Source organism: Lycorma delicatula, chromosome 7, assembly GCF_047948215.1.
Source record: "Lycorma delicatula isolate Av1 chromosome 7, ASM4794821v1, whole genome shotgun sequence".
NCBI classification, from domain to species: domain Eukaryota; kingdom Metazoa; phylum Arthropoda; class Insecta; order Hemiptera; family Fulgoridae; genus Lycorma; species Lycorma delicatula.
In genome coordinates this window covers 96,889,410-96,909,659 of record NC_134461.1, presented here as the reverse complement: position 1 = coordinate 96,909,659, position 20,250 = coordinate 96,889,410, and the positions used below count along the sequence as shown (strand labels likewise).

General features: G+C 29.6%; 1 protein-coding gene and 1 long non-coding RNA gene across 2 annotated transcripts in view; both read right to left on the bottom strand.

Moving 5' to 3' along the window:
- Positions 1-20,250, bottom strand: part of Chd64 (transgelin calponin-3) — a 127,590-nt gene that overhangs the window by 58,183 nt on the left and 49,157 nt on the right. The window lies entirely within an intron of this gene.
- LOC142327399 (uncharacterized) overlaps positions 7,683-20,250 on the bottom strand; it is a 38,087-nt gene continuing 25,519 nt past the window's right edge. The window contains exon 2 of the long non-coding RNA XR_012756979.1: positions 7,683-7,983. This is a non-coding gene — a long non-coding RNA (uncharacterized LOC142327399). The remainder of the gene's footprint in view (positions 7,984-20,250) is intronic.

Here is a 20,250-nt window from a genome sequence, read left to right as displayed (position 1 = left end):
TACTTCGGTCGACGGGTGGGACGAGTTATCTTGTGCACTTACTGGTGTCAATGCCGAAGGATGTCAGCAGGAAATGACCGGTAGGCCCGCCGACGACAACAGTGGTAGTTTGAAGCGGAGGGAAGAACATACGCCGATCTCCTTCACTTAGTGAAAGGAGCTGTGTTGCCAGGTGAAGTCGGGTTCCTCTCCGCACGTGAGGGGCAGGGAGAAGACCTTTATGTCTGGGTTCAGTAGTTACAGTGGGTTCTCCACTGTAACTATTGAAGTTTTTTATATAATTTAATTGACTTTTTTTTTTTAAAAAGAATTATATTTTTTACACAGTCGATTTAAGGATTTTATTTAATATTAGATCATTATAGCAAAGTAATATATAATCTGATATAAATATTTGCGCACGAATATTCAAGAATATTGTTGGAAACACACACACAAATTGTGTGTTAATCAAATACAGAATATTTATATCAGATTAAATATCGTTTTGCTATAATGATCAGATACTAATTATGTATATTCCTTCCATTCCAGAGAGCCGTAACTCATTCCCTGTAGCAGTATTTTTATGTCATGATTCTATATTAATTTTCTATTTTTTAGTTTCCTGGCATCATAGCTCTAGAGTTATCTTGCAAGAAAGAAAGTATGGTGATAAATCGAAAAAGGGGTACGGGTTTCTTTGCATTTCTGGACGTTTCATGACCCAGGGAACCCAAAAAACAAAAAACGTGGTGGGGGGCAAAAAACGTGGTACGTGTGTTGGGCAGGTTTGCACTTAATAACTTGATTGGATGAGTCGATTTTGATGAAATTTTGTACAGAGACTCATATATGGGGAAATTTTTAGGTAAAAGTTTGGGTTCAATATCTCCTGGGATAGACAGTTTTTGGAGTTAATTTACTCAAAATTTTGTAAACATAACCCCACTTTATATTTAGCTCAATACATGTGTGCACGCTTATCTTACTATTTAAAAATAAATTTGCCCCAAAAATTCCCTTCCCCAAAAATTGGAAAAGCTATTTTTTTATTTATTGCATATTTTTTAACCGAATTCTTTTTGTCTTGCTAGGCCCATTAGTAATATAAGTGATCCAAAAAAGTACTTTGTAGGCAATATTGGTGATGAAGAAGCCGATCAAAGTTTAAAAATATTGATTTTTTAACTTTTTAAAAACTTTTTTTGTTTATTTAAACTTTTAATAATAATATTGCTGTAAACTTTCTTCATAATTACACCCCCCCCCCAAAAAAAAAGAAGAAATTTTTACTTTTTATTGATTGTACATTTTTCAGTGGAATTTGTTTTTTAGTTTCTTCCAATTAACATAGTAAACTTAGAAAAACATCAAAAACATTTCTCGGAAGGTAATTTTGAAGGGGGGAGCAGAAAAAATAAAAAATATGGTTAATTGAATTTTTAAATGTTTTTTGTCTTATTTAAACACAGAATGACAACTTTACAATAAAATTTCATCATAAATTTCATTAATTTAATTTTGGCTGTAACTCTGGAACCAATGAAAATAAGTACCACTTATGATAAGCTTTAATGAGGGCATATTACTGCAGTTAACAAAAACTCCAAAATCCAACTTTTTTTGGATTTTGGGCTTTTATGGGCATTTTTTGTTCAGTCGATTGCATTTAAAAGGGGAGGTGCACAACTAGATGTTACTACAGTCCTAAATCCAACATTTCAACATCCTACGGCTAGTCGTTTTTGAGTTATGAGAGGTACATACGTATGTACTGAAACTAGTAAAATTTATATTTCCGTTGAAATCTGAAAACCGAAATTTTTCGCGATTACAATAGTTCCTTTACTTACTACAAGGAAGTAAAAATCAATAAAAGAAAAAACCGCATAAAAACATAATTTTTCGAATTTTTAAAAAGTTTTTATAATTTTTTCGGCGCCATTTTTGTTTTATTTTTTAAATCGGCGGCATGAATTTGGCGCCGATTTAAAAAAAAATTGGATTGTATATTGTTGGTAGTTTGTTTTAATTTGACAGAGATATAAAACTTTAAATTTAAAAAAAATTGTAAATGTAATATAATTTTTGTTTTTTGTTTTTACTCTAGTTTTTCGTCTGTTTTATTATTATATTTAGTTTTTAATAAATTTACTCTTTTATTTCAAATTTAATCGATAATTATTGTATTATATTTTCTTAGTCAACATAATTATTTACGTTGTCAGATATCATCCAAAACATTTTTTTTTTTTTAATAGCAATAATAATTATAATTCGATGTTCAGATAAAATGTACATACATCGTATAACTGATACAAAGCTTTAGACTTACAAGAAAAAAGTAATAATAGCTGGTTACAGACTAACTAGTATAATTCCTCACATTTGATTTTTATTTATTATTTATTAGATGGGATATTTGCCTAAAGGTTATACGAGAATAATAATTACTACAGTGTGAAATTTACACTATACATCTATTTCGTTCCACATCAGTTACGAACCGTTATAGAAAGGTGGGAAAATAATAAAGATACGATGTTTATAATAGAATAAAGTTGTATAAGGGTACCGCTTTGTATTAAATTTATAAATTTTTTTATCAAATATGACAGATACTATATTTCATACCAGCAAGTCTTCTCTTCTGAAAATAATAGGCTATATGGCTCAGATATATTATGCAGGTAGGATTTATAAATTATAAATAGATACGAATAGAAAAATAAATATAAATTATTAACATATAGTAGATTAAAAATAAATATGTACAGACGTAAAAATATTTTAGTCTGATGTTTTCATTTTTATAACATACACGACGTCTAAAATGGAAACAGATTTATTTCATTTCCTACCATATATTTCCTATTATACACCACGCCCGTTTTAGACAAACATCAGTCGACCGCTAATGGAGTTAAAACATAACAAATGAAGAATTTTGAGAACAGAATGAGAGGCAGTGTGCGAGGGAAGGAAGAAAGAATGATACGGTATCGCATCACTCATCATAGTTACTAACAAGAGGGTTCTCGCTGTTAATTTACATATGAACATACTAAATTTCATTATGTGTGTATATTTACACATACTTCAGTGATATATAAAAAATGAAGCTATGAGTATAAACCTTTCAACGGAGTAAATTAACTACATATCTCAATCTCTTCTCTTTTTATTTATTTATTACAAATTCTTTCCGTTTTGTTCATTTTTCTGTTTCTTACTACTCATCTATTTTTGTATACCGCATATATTTTGCTTTCTTTACGCATTTCTCTCTCTCTCTCTCTCTCTCTCTCTCTCTCTCTGTGTGTGTGTGTGTGTGTGTGTATATATATATATAGTTCGAATATAGAATACAAGTTAAAGTACTTTGTATGTGTTAACTAGATCGTATTTATTGTCTGGAAGAGGATCATCCTCAGTCCACATTCCAAATAATGATTCAGACAAAAATTATTTTAAACTTATTTTTTTTTACTTCTTAACATCAGAAAATGTTTTATTAAAATTCATCTGCTACAAATAAATAACTAAGTATTGTCCTCAGAAGTTGGAGGGTTTAAAAATCTAACTAAATGTTTTAATATTTTTCTTAGATGGGGGAAGGAATATTTCCTTGATATTTTAAAAAGAGCTTTATGAATTTTGTTCGAAATTCTACTTTTTTAAATTTTTATTACTTGAAAATTTTCGCTAAAATATATCAATATATAAAGTAAGAGTATAAACAAACAAACGGTTGGGATCTCCTTTCCTCGTTCTAAAACTATAAGTAAAATAATCATCTAGTTTTCATATTGATTTATATATTAAAAAAATACAATCTATCATAAATAGTATTATTTAAATCGAAATAAAAAAATAATCAGAATAGATCAAAACCGAAAACGTAAGAACAATTATAGAACAATATTGACTACAATTTATTACTAATTTAAAAAAAAACCATCGGATCGAGTCATTTTCTTTTCAGCAGAAAAATTGAAGCCATATTTATATACAAGTTTGAATCTCTTTTGAAGCCTTTTCGATGTAGCATTATTTCTATATTTTCTTTTTAGGTCGATTTCATAAGTAAGGTACCTATTATACTGGATACCGTGATTCGACTTCCGGAAAATGTCTACATATCTTCGCGTTCCAAATCCCCCAGACCCCAAAACAAGCGTCACTTTAAAAGTTTATATATTTATATATTTCACTTTCTTGTGGACATGATAACAGCTGTAATTTTGCGCCACTTCAATCACTTTCAAATTAATACATAAAATATAACAACTCCAAATCTCGATCGAGTTCGTTAATGGGCAAAATCGGACTATGGGGGAGGAAATGGGGGCTTTTTCGAAAAAAAAATATCGCTATAACTTTCTTATTAAGTAAAATATAGAATTTGTTTAAAGTTCCTACAATTCTTTGGATAAGGGCCTAAACCTTATCTAAGTAAACTTTTTTGATATCATCAACCATTGGACCAGGGGGTGGAAAAAATGTGGTTTTAAAGACAAAAAGTTCATATCTCCCTTAATAGGCATAACATTGAATCTGCTTAAAGTGACCGTTAGTCCTCTAGATATTACCTAAAACGTTTGTCAGAAACTATTTTTGATATGACCAACCCTTACGACAAGGATGACCGAAATATTGTTGGAATTGTAAGAAGATGGGGCTTGTCGTATGCTAAACATGTGAAACTTTTTTTCACATACAACCATTGTCGTATTGAGTAAATTAGAAGTTTTTCGTAACTTTCAGGTGGAAATATTTTTTACCCCCTACTTAGCAACGGTGAAATCTACCTCAGCCTTCCGGCGTACCAAAAGGATTTTTTTTTTTAGTTTCATCTAATTTTAAACATAACCGATTTTTTAATGTACAATTTCATGACCTTCATAAAAAACAGGATAATAAAACATGGTAATAAAAATTTAAATCGTGACAATAAAATAAGTTAATAAATTATATACGCGGTAGGGAATGATTAGACGTGACGAGAAAGGAAACAATTCTGTTACGCGAGAGATATTTTTCCACCAACATACTGTAGTTGTCAACCACTGTTTTACGTATCTACGTTATAAAGTTAGTATCAAGCGTAACTATTTATTTACGTTTCCTTCGCTCATTACCCTGCATACTCTTCACATAGCGATCCAAGAAGAAGTAAGACAGGATTCAGAATAATTTATTAGCTTCTGATATAATTTATAAAAGAGAGGGTAGTTCTGATAATAATTGGTCAGTGAGAAGGTATCTTAATAATGGAGAGCTCAGAGAATGCTTTAATTGATTCAAGTTTACAGAAGGGATGCCTACAAAGTTCACTTCGATACTTCTATACGTAAAAGATTCAGGTAATAAGCAAGGTTGTTTCTTTAGGAATCCTGTACCTGTTCTTAGATGGCTCTTTAATGATTATTCAAGGAAATGCAGTTTTTATAGTAGTAACTGGTAACGCAATATCGTTAATCAGTAATGTGTTACTTCTAAACGTGTTGGAGGGATTATGACCGGAATGAGGACCACTGCCTACAAGGACCTTAAGTAATTTTTTTTTTGCTTCGTTCTTCAGTTCCTCCGAAGACCCGAATTCCCTTCCACCACTTCCTTTTTCCTTATTCTTGATTCTTTCAACTTCATACTTTTTTCGATTTTTCATTGTATGAGTATGCCTGACAACCTGCATGGATTATAATGAAGATGCCGCATTCTATAAAGCCATTATGATTTACTTAGTGTGATCTGGTTGGGGAGGGGCTACCTGTGGCAAAATTGTGGGATTCTGTTTTCTGACGGGTGGCTGCAGTAGTCTACTCTCTCTTTTTACGTTTAGCCTCCGGAACCACCGTAAAATATTACTTCAGAGGATAAGTGAGGATGATATATATATGAATGTAAATGAAATGTAGTGTTGTACAGTCTCAGGTTGACCATTTCTGAGATCTGTGGTTAACTGAAACCCAACTACCAAAGAACACCGGTATCCACGATCTAGTATTCAAAAGCGTATAATAATAATTGCCTTTACTAGGATGTGAACATTAGAACTCTTGACTTCGAAATCAACTGATCTGCGATGGCGAGTTAACCGCTAGACCAGCCCGGTAGACGGCTGTAGTAGTCTAATGATTGTAGGTAAAGCTAAGTCTATCTCCTAATCCATTCTAAAATATGAAAATCTTCACTGATTTTATTTCACTCATTTTTTCAAAATTTTGTCTTTTATTCGGAGTGCAACATTTCGATTTGTTAAATTTTAATTAAAAGTAATCTTATCAAATGTTTACCTAACGGCAATTTATGTGATAGTGTTATTTTTGAAAACAACATTAAAACAACTTATAAGATGTGTTTTAATTAGATTTTTTCTGACCACTTAATTTTCCTCAATAACTTGAAATATAGTTGGAAAATCGTTGATTGAAAAAAAAACATCAACGAAAATTTTTAGATAACTCTATTATACTTTTTTTTATGTATAACTTTTCCTATGTAATCTCTTAACCATAAACGATTTTTCGTTAAGAATTTCATCACAAGGTTTGTTAAAAAAGGAGGACCAGCTTTTTCGATGTTGATGAATTTGAAAGAAATTTTGCAAGAACTCGAAATTTTAATTTTTTTACTCCTGATGAAAGCAGTAGTGAACTTCTGTTCAGAATTATAAATCCTATGTATAAATTGTGAATTTATCTTAATTCTGTTTATTTTTTCATATCGGATATTCACTTCTAAAGAGCTGTCAAAAAAGGGTTTCTTGATTTTTTTTTTACTGTGTGGTTTAAATTATTTTCGAAAAATTTGTTTTTCGCTCATCTCAATCATCATTAATCTAGTATTTCCGGTGCAAAGTTCAGTTCCCTATTGTTTTTTTTTTTTTTGACCATACTAATATAAAGTTCAGAAAACAGTAACGCCTAGCTATATTGATATATATCAATATAATGTCATAATATAATATATTTTCATTCTATGAATGAAAATTTGTTTTTCTGATAAAGTATCACCTCTGCACTGCCTAACCGAATTTTATTAAAAATTAATCTATCTTGACCTCGACTTAGTTTTAGCTATTTAAAATTTCGAAAATATGCTCAGGAACCCCAAAAGGCGAGAAATTCAGTATTCAAAGACTACTGAAGCTACGATCTACATTAGTTCCTATATCTGAAGCAATACCTAACGGTGGTCCCGGAGGTTAAAGAAAAAACAAATGTTTCTTCAATTACAAACTATAATTTTTTGGACAGCAAACTTACACAATTTAATTTTTTTGGGGGAAAGAAATTAATTTTTTTTTAATGTCAGTTGTTGCTTGACTTTCTAGCCGTGAAAATATATTCATATTTGCTATTGTTTTGTGACTAAATATCCTATGTGAGGGTATTATGACAGACATCAATTTCAGCTCAATTTAACAAGAAAATTGTTATGAACTCGTAAAAGGTTTTGCGATAGATGGAAGGGACAACCCTAATGAAGCCGGTTTACAAACTTAGTTTTCAATAGAAATTATAAACTTTACTGTTTAACTGACGTTATTAAATATACTCCTGTATTGTCAAGCTTGTCGATGAAAATTAAATTCGAATTAAATATAAAATATAAATTGTTACGAAGAAAAAGAAAGATACATCTTTTAATAAATTTTTTTACAAATTTTAACATTAAGAAAATAACAAATATAATTCATGAAAAATTTCATTTTTTATTATAATTAAAAAAACCATTACAAATGATTAGGTAAAATATATAGCAATAAAAGTAAAAAGGATTCTTAACTTTTTTTTAAATATTTAATATTATCGAGCATCCATAATTTATACTGGCTTCGATGCTAAGAAATTCTTTAATTAATACTAAATTGGAATCAACTAAATATGATGAATTTTAGATTTATATTTAGTAATTGAAATTTCCACTGTACCTTATGTTGTAATGTGATTTAAGGTATTCATAAATCGTAATGCATACGTAAGCGGATCTTACCTGAAAAAAAAACACAAACACTTAGTCAGCAATATATATTTATACATAGGCTTTGGAATATAACAATTGCTATAACTAAACGGAAATATAAATTACTGTATACTGTATACAAGGCTGCATAATAATTCTTATAATGCAAACTATGGACACAATATATACTGCAGCATACAGTATAATGTGATGAATGAACAATACTCATCAATAAAAGGTAAGTATTGTAGAGATTGTGCACGTGGCGCGGACAGCGAGTGATTCAGTCACGCCCTTCTACAACTGAAACGTGGATTAAATTCTTAATTATTTAGCTATAACGTATTAAAACATATGCACTTTTTTTTGTTCCACAACCAACTAGTACATTTAGAATTGGCTTCTTAAGTGGAACCATAAGTAAATCGTATGATAAAAAACACATGTATATCTGCCTTTACTTCATAATTAAAAAAAAAAAACAAAAAAAAAAAAACAAAGAAGGGACGACAGATTATAACAACGTAAAATTAAACTGGCAAGAACAATACAATTTGTAACTATAAACAAAAAAGTAAAGAAATAAACAAAAATAACTTCCCTAGTTTTGACGATAGTAATGCAAACTGTCTTTTAGCAGCCTCTAAGTCAAGCCCATGGAGATATTTCAACTTTCGGATGTACCCACTGTTATCAAAAAGATTGATCGCTAGGTGGGTGACTTGATTTTTTAGACTTTGTTAGTGTTTAACAATGTACTGTCTCATAACTCATATGCACCAATTAAGTACTGTTAATTGAAAATTCTGTTTTATTTTGAGGATTAAATTTTTATCGACAGCTTTTTAACATAATGAAGAAGTTTTGTTATGTTTTAAAATTGTAACTTTTTTGCCACATTTTCATTAATTCAAATTTTATTTGACTGTAACTAATAAAAATAAGTACCAATTATGATAATCGTTGAAAAGCTCTCAATGAGGGCTTATTACTGCAGTTAAGAGAAAGTCCAAAATCAATTATTTTTTTGATTTTGGGCTTTTTTGGACCCTTTTGGTTCGGTCGATTACAATTAAAAGAGTAGATGCACAACTAGATATTACAATAGTCCTAAATCCAAAATTTCAACATCCTACGGCTAATCGTTTTTGAGTTATGAGAAATACATACATACGTATACGTACAGAAGTCACGTCGAAACTAGTCAAAATGGATATTTCCGTTGACTAGTTTTTCATGATCTGAAATATCAACTGAAATTTTTCATGATCAAAATATTTCCTTTACTTTGTACAAAGAAATAAAAAAGGAAAGTTCTCTCCCCCACAGATCCGTTTTTTATTTTGGATTTTGCAACAATTTTGTTTTCCAAAAAAAAAATTCTAAAGATAACGTCCTTAATTCAAAATAGGTCTTGAGACCTATTTTAATGAGTTTTTCATATAATATTCACCAAATTTTTGTGTCTTTATTTAACCCCAATTAATCTCAGTACGGCTTCATTTTATATCTTTGAAGCAGATCAGAACGGAATATTTTGCTAGTCATAACTTAAAAACAAAACGTTTCGAATTATGTCTGCAGGACTTTTTTCTTACTTATATTAATATATTAAATCAGATCCGAAGTATTGCTATACAATTTTGAATCACTCAGTGTATTTTGAAAGTAAAATTTAATTAGGAAATATAGAATTCTGTAAAACGCATTCTGTAATGTTTTCTAGATTTAATCGAAATGGAAAGACTCTACACCTCTCTACGTTTAACCAGGATATATGTGGAACAGAAGTAGTGAATTTAAAATTAAAGTTAACATTAGTTTTCTAATTTACCGCTAAAATGAATAATTTTATAATTCTATTAAAATTATTCTTTTGGGAGAGTTTAAAGTAATAGGTGTAGAGTTGACATGATATTTGGATACTTTTTCTTTTTTTTTCCTCCTCAGGAAATACCATAAGATATTACTTCAGAGGATATGTATGAATGTAAATGAAGTATAGTTTTGTACAGTTTCAGGTGGACCGTTCTTGAGATGTGTGGTTAATTGAAACCAAACCACCAAAGAACATCGGTATCCACGATCTGGTATTCAAATCCGTGTAAAAGTAATTGCCTTTACTAGAATTTGATCTTAGAAATTTCGACTTCGAAGTCAGCTGATTTGCGATGACGATTTCACCAGTAGACCAACCCGGTGGGTTATGATATTTGAATACTAGTGAAGTTAAAATTGGTGAACCGGTCTATGCAATTATGAATAAAATATCTTTCGTTTTTTTGTTGTTGATTAATTTACTAGGTTTATTTTAAAAATTATAGGAGCAAACTGATCAAAGAAATTTAAAACCATTAAACAGAACAAAAAATTACTCGAATTTTGTTCCCATTTTAGAAAATGTTTTCTTACGTACAGGTTCTTTCTTTCCTCCTTAACACTCTTTCACTTTAATATTTTTTCTTCAAGTTATACCATCATTCTCTTTTTGCTTTATTTACCCATTTTAAAAAAAGTTGTATTTAACAAAAATCATTTTTTACATTCACATGCTTGATCCAGCCATCCTCTACCTACCTTTTCTCAAATTTTCCTCAAAATATGGCCTTAAAAATGTTTTTTTTTCAAATTCATGCCATAAATTGCTTTTTGCTTGTTCATTGCGTAAATCTAACTTATATTCCCTCTTCCATCCTACTATAAATTTCCTCGCTCCTTAACCACATTTAACCACTTAATCTTAATATTTTATTCTAAATGATTTTTAGTAAATTATTCTGTCGTAGGATCAGAATATAAAAATCAAGTAACAGAACATTTCAAAAGTTTTAAGGGTCTATCTTGTTTTTTAATAATTCCTCCACCTATTCTATCTGTTTGCCATCGGTGATACCTTGAGCTTTCACTTAAATTTTGTTTAGCTGCTTAATAACAGAGCAAAATGCTCTTTTACTAAGGAAAGTAACCGAATACAAACAATTTATTTATAATTATATCTTATCAACATCTGAATTGATTTATCCAGACACTATATCAAAGCTTTTAGGTTTCAAAATATTATTTTTCGTTCATTTTGTACTAAATTCTTTTTCCTTCAATTCCAGATGTTAAAACATTTCAAGCCTGTTTTTTTATTTTTTATTTTTATATCATAACCATCTGCTAATCCCACATATGTATTTTTTTTTCCTGATGATCAGTTATTTTTCTTACTATAACCCATACGGTTTGGAATTAATCTAAATAAATTGTTCTGGCGCAAGGTTGGATTAATAAAACCATTCTTACCGAAGCCAAAAAAATTTTATAATATCCTCCGTTTTCCAATACAATTAGGTAGTAGCAATTATTAAAAAATAAACGTAACAAACTTAAAAATAAACAATTAAACATTATGTCGTAATAATGTTATAAACAATGTATATACATAATTTAATTTAACTGGGATGTACCGCGCTAATCATTTTCAGTGAACTGGGGTCTCAATTCACCGATAGAACAGTTCTCTTTATATTAGTAACAAACGTTAGCGTGATGTACTACAGACACATTTTTTTTTCAACTCAGTGTTCTCACAATTCTTACCATAAAAAAGGATGGTGCGTGGGTTTGTTTGATGTAAGAGCTCACATTTTTATTTTAGCTGCTATTGGTGCAGAGCAGGCCACGTGGTGCGCCGGGCAACTGCGCGTAGCGCACGAACGATTTATACTTCTTTATACGAACGATTTATCTAAAATTATATTTGTGTTTTGGAGATAAAAAAGGAAAACACTGGAGTTAGAGCTCTGGAATTGGTCTTTAACACTGGAGTTAGGGTTAAAAATGTTCAGGATTTGAAGTTTTTCGTTGTTAGTACGCTAAATTCATGAACAGTTTTTACTTACAGTTGGCAAATACATTCAACAAAATCATGTGTAATGAAACATAAACCGTGTTACATTTTCGCGGCGGGACTTAAGGTCCGCCTTTTTTTCTAGTATATATATAGTTATGTCTTTTATTTTGTAAGTGCTTTATTAATTTTTTTTTGTCAGTTTCAAGATATTGAAGATTATGGTGTGTAATTATCTATCAAGGGCTAAATTATTACGAAATGTTACCTGCTTTCAGAATTAAACTACATATATAAACTACATATAAAAAAAAAAAGGCTTCTTTATATGAGTATCCGTATATTGTCTGAAAATAGAAGAATGAGGAAGTAATATATGAAATAAAAATAATAGTATAACCATATCAAAAAAGTGAAATATAACTAGTTTTACACTATTAGTATAGTGTTGTTTGCATTGAAAAGAATATTATTGTATTGAAGGGAAAAAAGAAGAAAAACAGCGTATTGTAGTAGTACTTCGTAAAACTCATTGCAATCAATGTTCAATGAACAACAAGATAATAAAACGTCAATCTTTTCAACACACCTTCCATGTAATGTACATTAAATTATTTTACTATAAACTATGTACTGTATTGTATAAATTGCGAACGTTACATATCGTCAGTGTATGGAAACAAAATGGCGCATTTTTCTAAGTAAGTTTTTTCTGTATAAATTTAATAATTTTCCTAATTAGATTTATGACTCGATTTTTAAAAAAATTAAATATATACAGTTGCAAAGATCGTTATTTTCAGTTATCCAAAGACCATCAACTTTATTCAATATTAAACAATTAATTTGCTGATTTATCTGTAGCACGCAAAAAAAAAAAAATTTCTAAAATATGATGCTGTGGTTTCTTTAAAAGCGGTTAATAATGGAAAATAGATAAATAGAAAAGAAAAACAAACTGATTTATTACTATCTGTCAACAGAGGTTAAATTAAGTGTAACTTATAAAGTACTGAAATTATATACTTACGAGAATAATTTATGATATTTTATGCAGTAACCAAATTCATAGTTGTGGAACGTGCACTGGAGTAATACTGTAAAGTATTCCCTTAAAATCAATTTTAGCCCTCTAATATCATCAAATTATTAATATTGGTAAGTACTAAAAAAAAAATTCGCGTTAGAAGGAATAGAAAAAATAATAATTACAAAATTAAATAAAGTTGCGGACAACTTGAACTAATTTCGTGCATGTTTTAGGTATTTTATAAATGTTTCCTTCATTAAAAGCTCTTTGTGATTTAGCTCACTTCATAACTATTTCGTAATCCTCCGGGGTTTGTATTATTCGATCCCAGTTCTTCTACGATGTGATTAGTTTTTTAATTTAAAGTCTAATTCAATTTTCTTTTAAATGATAATCAACATGATCTGTTTATTTTAGCTACCTTCATTTCTTCTTGATCATTCATATTTCAATATCTTAAAATCTAGATAACCCAAATCAGTTTACATATTTTTTAAATATTTACATTTGAATACTTTTGAATTAATTTTTTTTTTGTTGTGATAAAAATAATGTTTTGGATGTCATAATATCACGGCATGATCAGGATGGTTTAAAAGGTTTTATACCAATTAATGAAAAATTATGTTTTCGCTGAATGTAAAAAAAGATTTCTAGATTATTTCATCATCATATTCTTTAATTCCCTTTTAATCCAAATTTCCTTAGGTTGGGCTTTCTACAAAATTTCTCCACCTGCCTTGATCTATGAACCATCTATCTCTCTTCCATTACTTTCACCGTATCCCATCTCTTGCGCATTTCCTCCATCATTCTTGGTCTATCCTTTGGTCTTCTACCTTTCTTTTTCCTGTTTAGCCTCCGGTAATTACCGTTCAGATAATACTTCAGAGGATGATATGTATGAGTGTAAATGAAGTGTAGTTTTGTACAGTCTCAGTTCGACCATTCCTGAGATGTGTGGTTACTTGAAACCCAACCACCAAAGAATACCGGTATTCACGACCTAGTATTCAAATCCGTGTAAAAATAACTGACTTTACTAGGATTTGAACGCTGGAACTCTCGACTTCCAAATCCGCTGATTTGGGAAGACGCGTTCACCACTAGACCAACTCCGTGGGTCTTGGTCTTCTACCAGTTTCATTTGCATGCAGAATCTGTTTTGGTAATCTTTCCTCATCCATCCTTTCAAAACCACCTGAGCTATGATCTTCCAGTTGACTCGACAAGGCTTCCTAATTTCAGTTTCTCTCTAATCATACGGCTATAGATTATTTTATGCTCTTTATATACCATGAACATTTTTTTTGTTTTTCTGGGTATGTAACCTATTTTCACTTCGTTGTGAAATGATGTGTTTTGATATCATGATGTCCTTCTATTTTAAATAACTGAGGTCTACTTTTTAGAGACATTTTTTTTTAACCTCAGAGACCACCGTTAGGTATTACTTCAGACGATGAGATGAATGACAAGTAGAGCGTGAAAATGCCATACCTGATCAGGATTTGAACCCGGGACCTCCGGATGAAAGACCAAGACGCTACCAATTCGACCACGGAGGTCGGCACATTTAGATATACTAGTTTAAACAAATTATACGTTGTTGCTTTACACTAACTATTACAATATTTCTTGTGGATTTGAAACATATAAACCAATTGAGGTACAAGATTAAATATTCAGATTGCTTTCTCTAGTAATGTTTATTTTTCCTCCGCAGTCCCTGTGCTGAATAGAATAAAAGTGTCACATGTAGAATTGAATATCTGAAGCATTTCGGTAGTTTTTTAAAAAAACGTGCAGCAGTATATATGGCCCAGTAAAGAAGGCAAAGGAGAACCATCATATCAGTAAGCTTGGGGTGGAAACTTATTGTTTTTGTGAAATTTAATGCTATTTTCATTCAGAAATGGCTTTTGAATGCGATTGTTTTTTTATTACGTTGCCTACAACTTTTATAGTCATGGAATACAAGGAGAACCATCATATCAGTAAGCTTGGGGTGGAAACTTATTGTTTTTGTGAAATTTAATGCTATTTTCATTCAGAAATGGCTTTTGAATGCGATTGTTTTTTTATTACGTTGCCTACAACTTTTATAGTCATGGAATACAATAAAAACATACGCTGTTGCGAGGAAATAATCTTATACCGATAATATTACAAATCTAAATAATTCAGACTTTAAATATCTTGTTTTTATTCACAGGATTTTATCTTTGATCAGATTGTAAGCTGTGAAATATGATAATTTTTAGATCCACTGATCGACTTTATCTAAACATTTTCTCCTAATTCTAATCTAGGATCTAAGTTCATTCATGTCTTGATATTTAATCCGTTATAAAACTCCTAGTATATAAATAAAAGTATATAAATTTATTGATATTTTTACAGTTATTCTGTTTATAGGAAATCATTTACGGGATAGGTGCTGTTTCTTTTAATAAATGATATATGATGCGGGTTATTTATATCATTATAACAGTGAACGTCATTTACACCAAATATGGCCAATGAATAGTGAAATAAATGTACGGTGATAATCCAGAATGACAAGTTGATTATCTCCCTGTTTTCTAGCGCTGTGTAAATAAATAAATATCTGTATGTAAAACGATCGAGATCAAAAGACATAAAACAGTTAAGGAATGCATCAACAGCAACCAAAGAGAGAGAGAGAAGGAGAGAGATTGTCGATAAGAAGCGATCAACTCGCCGCCAGGCACACTGGTTCACCAGCTGTGGCAAGCCTTGGTTCAAGATTCTACTGACCAGTGAAAGGAGAAGCCGAAGCAAGCGTTGCTATGTTGTGTTGTGCTAACTCGTTGCACCACTGTTAAAGGATTAAAACTAAACTAACCATTTATATAGAATAAGTAGCTCTATTTAACGGTTTTAAAAATGATACAATAAATTGTCTTATTTAAACTGATAAATTATTTTTATATTTTATTTATAAAAGCGTTTTAAAACATTTTAATAACAATAATACTATATATATAATAATTTAAAAAATATCAAGGTACAAAAGTACCGTAAGTAACGTTTAGCTTTATTATTTCTATATATATATATATTTTATTTTTATTTTTATTTTTTTTTTGTAGAATTTCCTTGCTAATATTTATTTATGATATACTGTATATGTATTAACATTCAAAGAATTTTATAAATACATTGATTATGCAAGAAAAATACCTAAATTAACAAAATAAAAAAGATTCCATTTTAGATTGATGATTTCTTTTTGAGTCATTACGAAAGATCTTTTTAAACTGTATAACTTTCTTCTAGTAACATTCCACAAGAGAAACATAATATAACAAATGTTTGATTATCGGAAAATTGATTAATGTTATCATATTTATATAGGAATCATATTTATTTCATATTTATAATTAATCATATTTATTATATTTATTTAACATGACGTTAAAATGCATTCCTAAGTTAATAATAACCACTATCATCCTGACTGAGGAATTTTCTCGTTCTTGTCAACATAATTTATAGAACAAATCCACGAGACAAATTTAATATTGAGAATGGGTGTAAATCCATTAGATAAAAAGAGAAACTATTATCAAAAGTAGTTTCGTAAAAAACTTTTCAGAATTTTATTTCAAGTAATATTTGATTGAATGTGTAATTTCTCGAACATAAAACGAAGTTTTTTTTTGTAGAATCAATTTTACGATTCAATGTAATCTTCCAAACAAGGCCTGTTTTGGGAGCAAAACAACAGTATCCAACGTAGACACCTTTTTGCGTTCCTGTTTTAGTAAACGTCTACTAAATCAATATTTAGTACAGCTCCATTGTATGATTTTATACTAATTTGTATATATTGTTTTGTGATATAAACTCTAATAATAGTTTTTATATAGACCAAAATAAGATCATAGATCATTTTAAAACTATAAAAAAGCAACGTTTCACGAAAAATCATTGTAATAAATTTAGGCTCTTATGTTTCATTAACATACTGATTCCTGTTACCTAATTGAAAACATCGACTAATTTTATTATTATAATGATTATATTATTATTATTGCACTCAATCAAATGTAACAGTCATTTTATCCATTTCCATCATTTAAAATTTGACTACGAGAAGTATACTCTAAATTGAAAAATATTTTGTAGACTAATGACCAAATCATTAAAAAAAGCAGTCATTCCAATAACGTCTGTGCCAGGTTTACTAGAGAACCTGAAGAGTAAAAAAAAAATTTCCATTGCGTTCTCTACTGAGTCGAATGCACTGTTACTAATCAGCTCGTTGAAATGTAATTGATATTCACACTTATCAGTGAAACCTTCATTCTGTACATCAAAGGTTCTGTGTAAATCTATAGTGAACACCATTAAAAAGAACTTCCTTTTTTTCTTTCTTTATTTAATACGAGTCACAGCAATAAAAAATAATAGGACAGAAAAATAAATTAATGTATACCTTTTTGAATAAAAATATGAATTAAATTTTATATATATAAATGGATGTATTTGTATACGTATGTTCCAGAGCATAACTCTGGAACTCCTGGAGCAATTTCAACCAAATTTGGTACATACATGACTTACTATTTGGAAAAAAAATACTATAGGGTAAGACACCTCAAGCCTTCCTAGAGGTGTCGGTGGGAAGGGGGTGACATGTAAAAATAATCGATAGTTTTATTTATTTATTTATCCATATTATTATATATTCTTGCCTATGGAGGGAAAACTAAAAATGTTGTTTATAATCAAGTTTTGTGTAAAATTAATACTATATTGAATTTATAATTTCTTGATAAAGCCGGGTAGTCAGCTAGTATATATACATATACGTACACTTCCACAATTCAATAGGGTAGTTGTCTTATTCTTCGAAAAAGAATCCTGTTTTGGGTGTAAGAGAAAACGCCATATGATATTCACTCTATTCAGTTTTCAAGAACGACCAACATCGAAAATCTTAAAGCAATAATGATAGTTAAAAAAAAATTGAAACTCCAACCTTTCTAACCAATTTATTCTTTAAAAAAAAAAAAAAACAAGAATAGTACTTTTCATAGAATTGTATAATTTCCTTTATACAGTAATAAAGTATATTCTTAAAAATAAATAATTAAAATAAAGATTGATTTTATAGCATCAGCATTTCTTAATAGTTCTGATCTCTATTGTATATTTCTATTATCCCTTTCCCCCTCCATAACACCCTTTAGACCAAGCCAATGGCCGGTTCCGCATTGCTTCATGTACCTTCCATTCCAACGTTGCTCACAATGTTGCTTGGTTTGCACCACCGGCAAATAATCCTAATACGGCTACTATACCAGTTCACAACTAACAACCTGCAAGCCTCCGAGCAAACCTTGTAAAACTTCCATTATAACATCTCCTTACAAGGAAATGAGAGAATAAAAAATACACTTTTTTTTCTTTTATATATATATATATATATATAAAATCTATTGGAATTATTATTATAATGCAAGCTTTTTAAAAATGTTAAAAAGTACTTGTAACATACGTATATGCCAAGAATAGGTGAGTCACGGATATTTTTTAATCATTAAAACTTATGTATATTTATTTATTCCAATCATAAATTTCACTAACTTTTTTTTCTTGCTTAGCCTCCGGGGATCACCTTTAGATATTACTTATAGAGGATGATATGTATAAGTGTAAGTGAAGTGTAGTCTTGTACAGTCTCAAGTCGACAATTTCTGAAATGTGTAGTTAATTGAAACCCAACCACCAAAGAACACCGGTATCGACGGATCTAGTATTCAAATCCGTGTAAAAATAACTGACTTTACTAGTACTTGAACGCTGGAACTATCGACTTCGAAATCAGCTGATTTGCGAAGACGTGTTCACCACTTGACCAACCCGGTGGATAAATTTCACTAACTTAAACGTAAAAATGTAACGTTTTTTAATAATTTATCAACGGATATGATTGAAAGAATAAAACAATTTTGCAGTTAAGAATATAGAATAAAAATTAGTTTGCTTCAAACAAACGTTAACTATTTAAAAAAAATATTTTGAATTAATTATACCTGTTAAAATAATCGTTTAACCAAGTATTCATTTTTGCCTTACAATTCTTTTCTCTTTGAGTATTCAGTTCTTAGTTGATTTTGGTATTAAATAATCAAGCGTTTCGCTGGTTCATTCATGTATATCTCTATAATTAATTACCAATTCGTATATTTTATTTTTATTATGTAAAAACTAGGTCTAAATAACTTTAAAAATTCGTAAAAATGGTAAAAGAGTCGTAAAATGGATAAATCACGTATTTTAACCCCTCCACCAAACACTAAATGCGGGCGTCTATTAGACGACATATACCTGTTCTGAAAAGGAGAGAGAGAGCGTTAAGTGGCATGGATTATTAAATGAGTGGATTAAAGTCATTGGTGTCAACAAGTAAAACAGAAAAGTACCGGGGAAAACTAAAAAGTGGGTTGAAAGTGTTAAATTAATATTGTGGATGGAAATAATTTGACCGTTACACTTTAAAAATTTGTTCTGTAATTGATATAATTAATACAGCCTATAATAAATGCACTCTACAAATTAATGTAGATAAATTAATAATTAAACTATGTTAAGTCTTTTGTTTTTAAAATACAAGGCACTTTCTAAATTTACGATTTTTAATTGGAACGGTGATCTTTATGATTGAACCCAAACACTGGTCTTCTTATCGCATCAAAATTTTAAATAAAAATGTGCAACAGAGATGAATAAAATTAATGAAACTCTTTTTAAATTACTTGCAAGGATTCGAACGAAACACTGTAGCATTACGAAAACATGTTTGCTGCTGTAAGTAAATTTGGGGTATTTTCATGGCAGTCGATCGCCTACATCGTAAAATTTGCGGATAAAAAAAATTAACTAGATAGGATGTGATGGCTATATACAGTTTTACATCGTATAGAGAGCACACTAGGATAATACTACATTACTTTGGTTCTATCAACAAATTGCTGTTTTGGTACCTTTAGGTAAAAACATACCGATCTTTGTTTTACTTTCGATTAAAAAATCGTTCAGGCTAAGTTGTTTTTCTTTGTGTACTGTATCTGTACAATTTAAGTTTTGTTTTGATCATGCCGTTATAAAAACATAAATTAACTCGGCATATTTCCTGTTGAGCAGAAGTGTACATGGTTAAATTACAATACCAAACAGAAATTTTGGTAATGAATGACCGGGTGGCAAGTGTTATTGGAATATTTTTTAAATCTGAAAACATATTTTTTTTATTTTACTGCAATAAATTGGAAAAATCGTTAAATTTAAAGAAAGGAATCGTTTAAAATAACCGATAATCTTTTATTTTATTAACTAATTATATATTTAAAAATAAAATAAAAAATTGTTAAATTTAAAGAACACAATCATTTAAAAT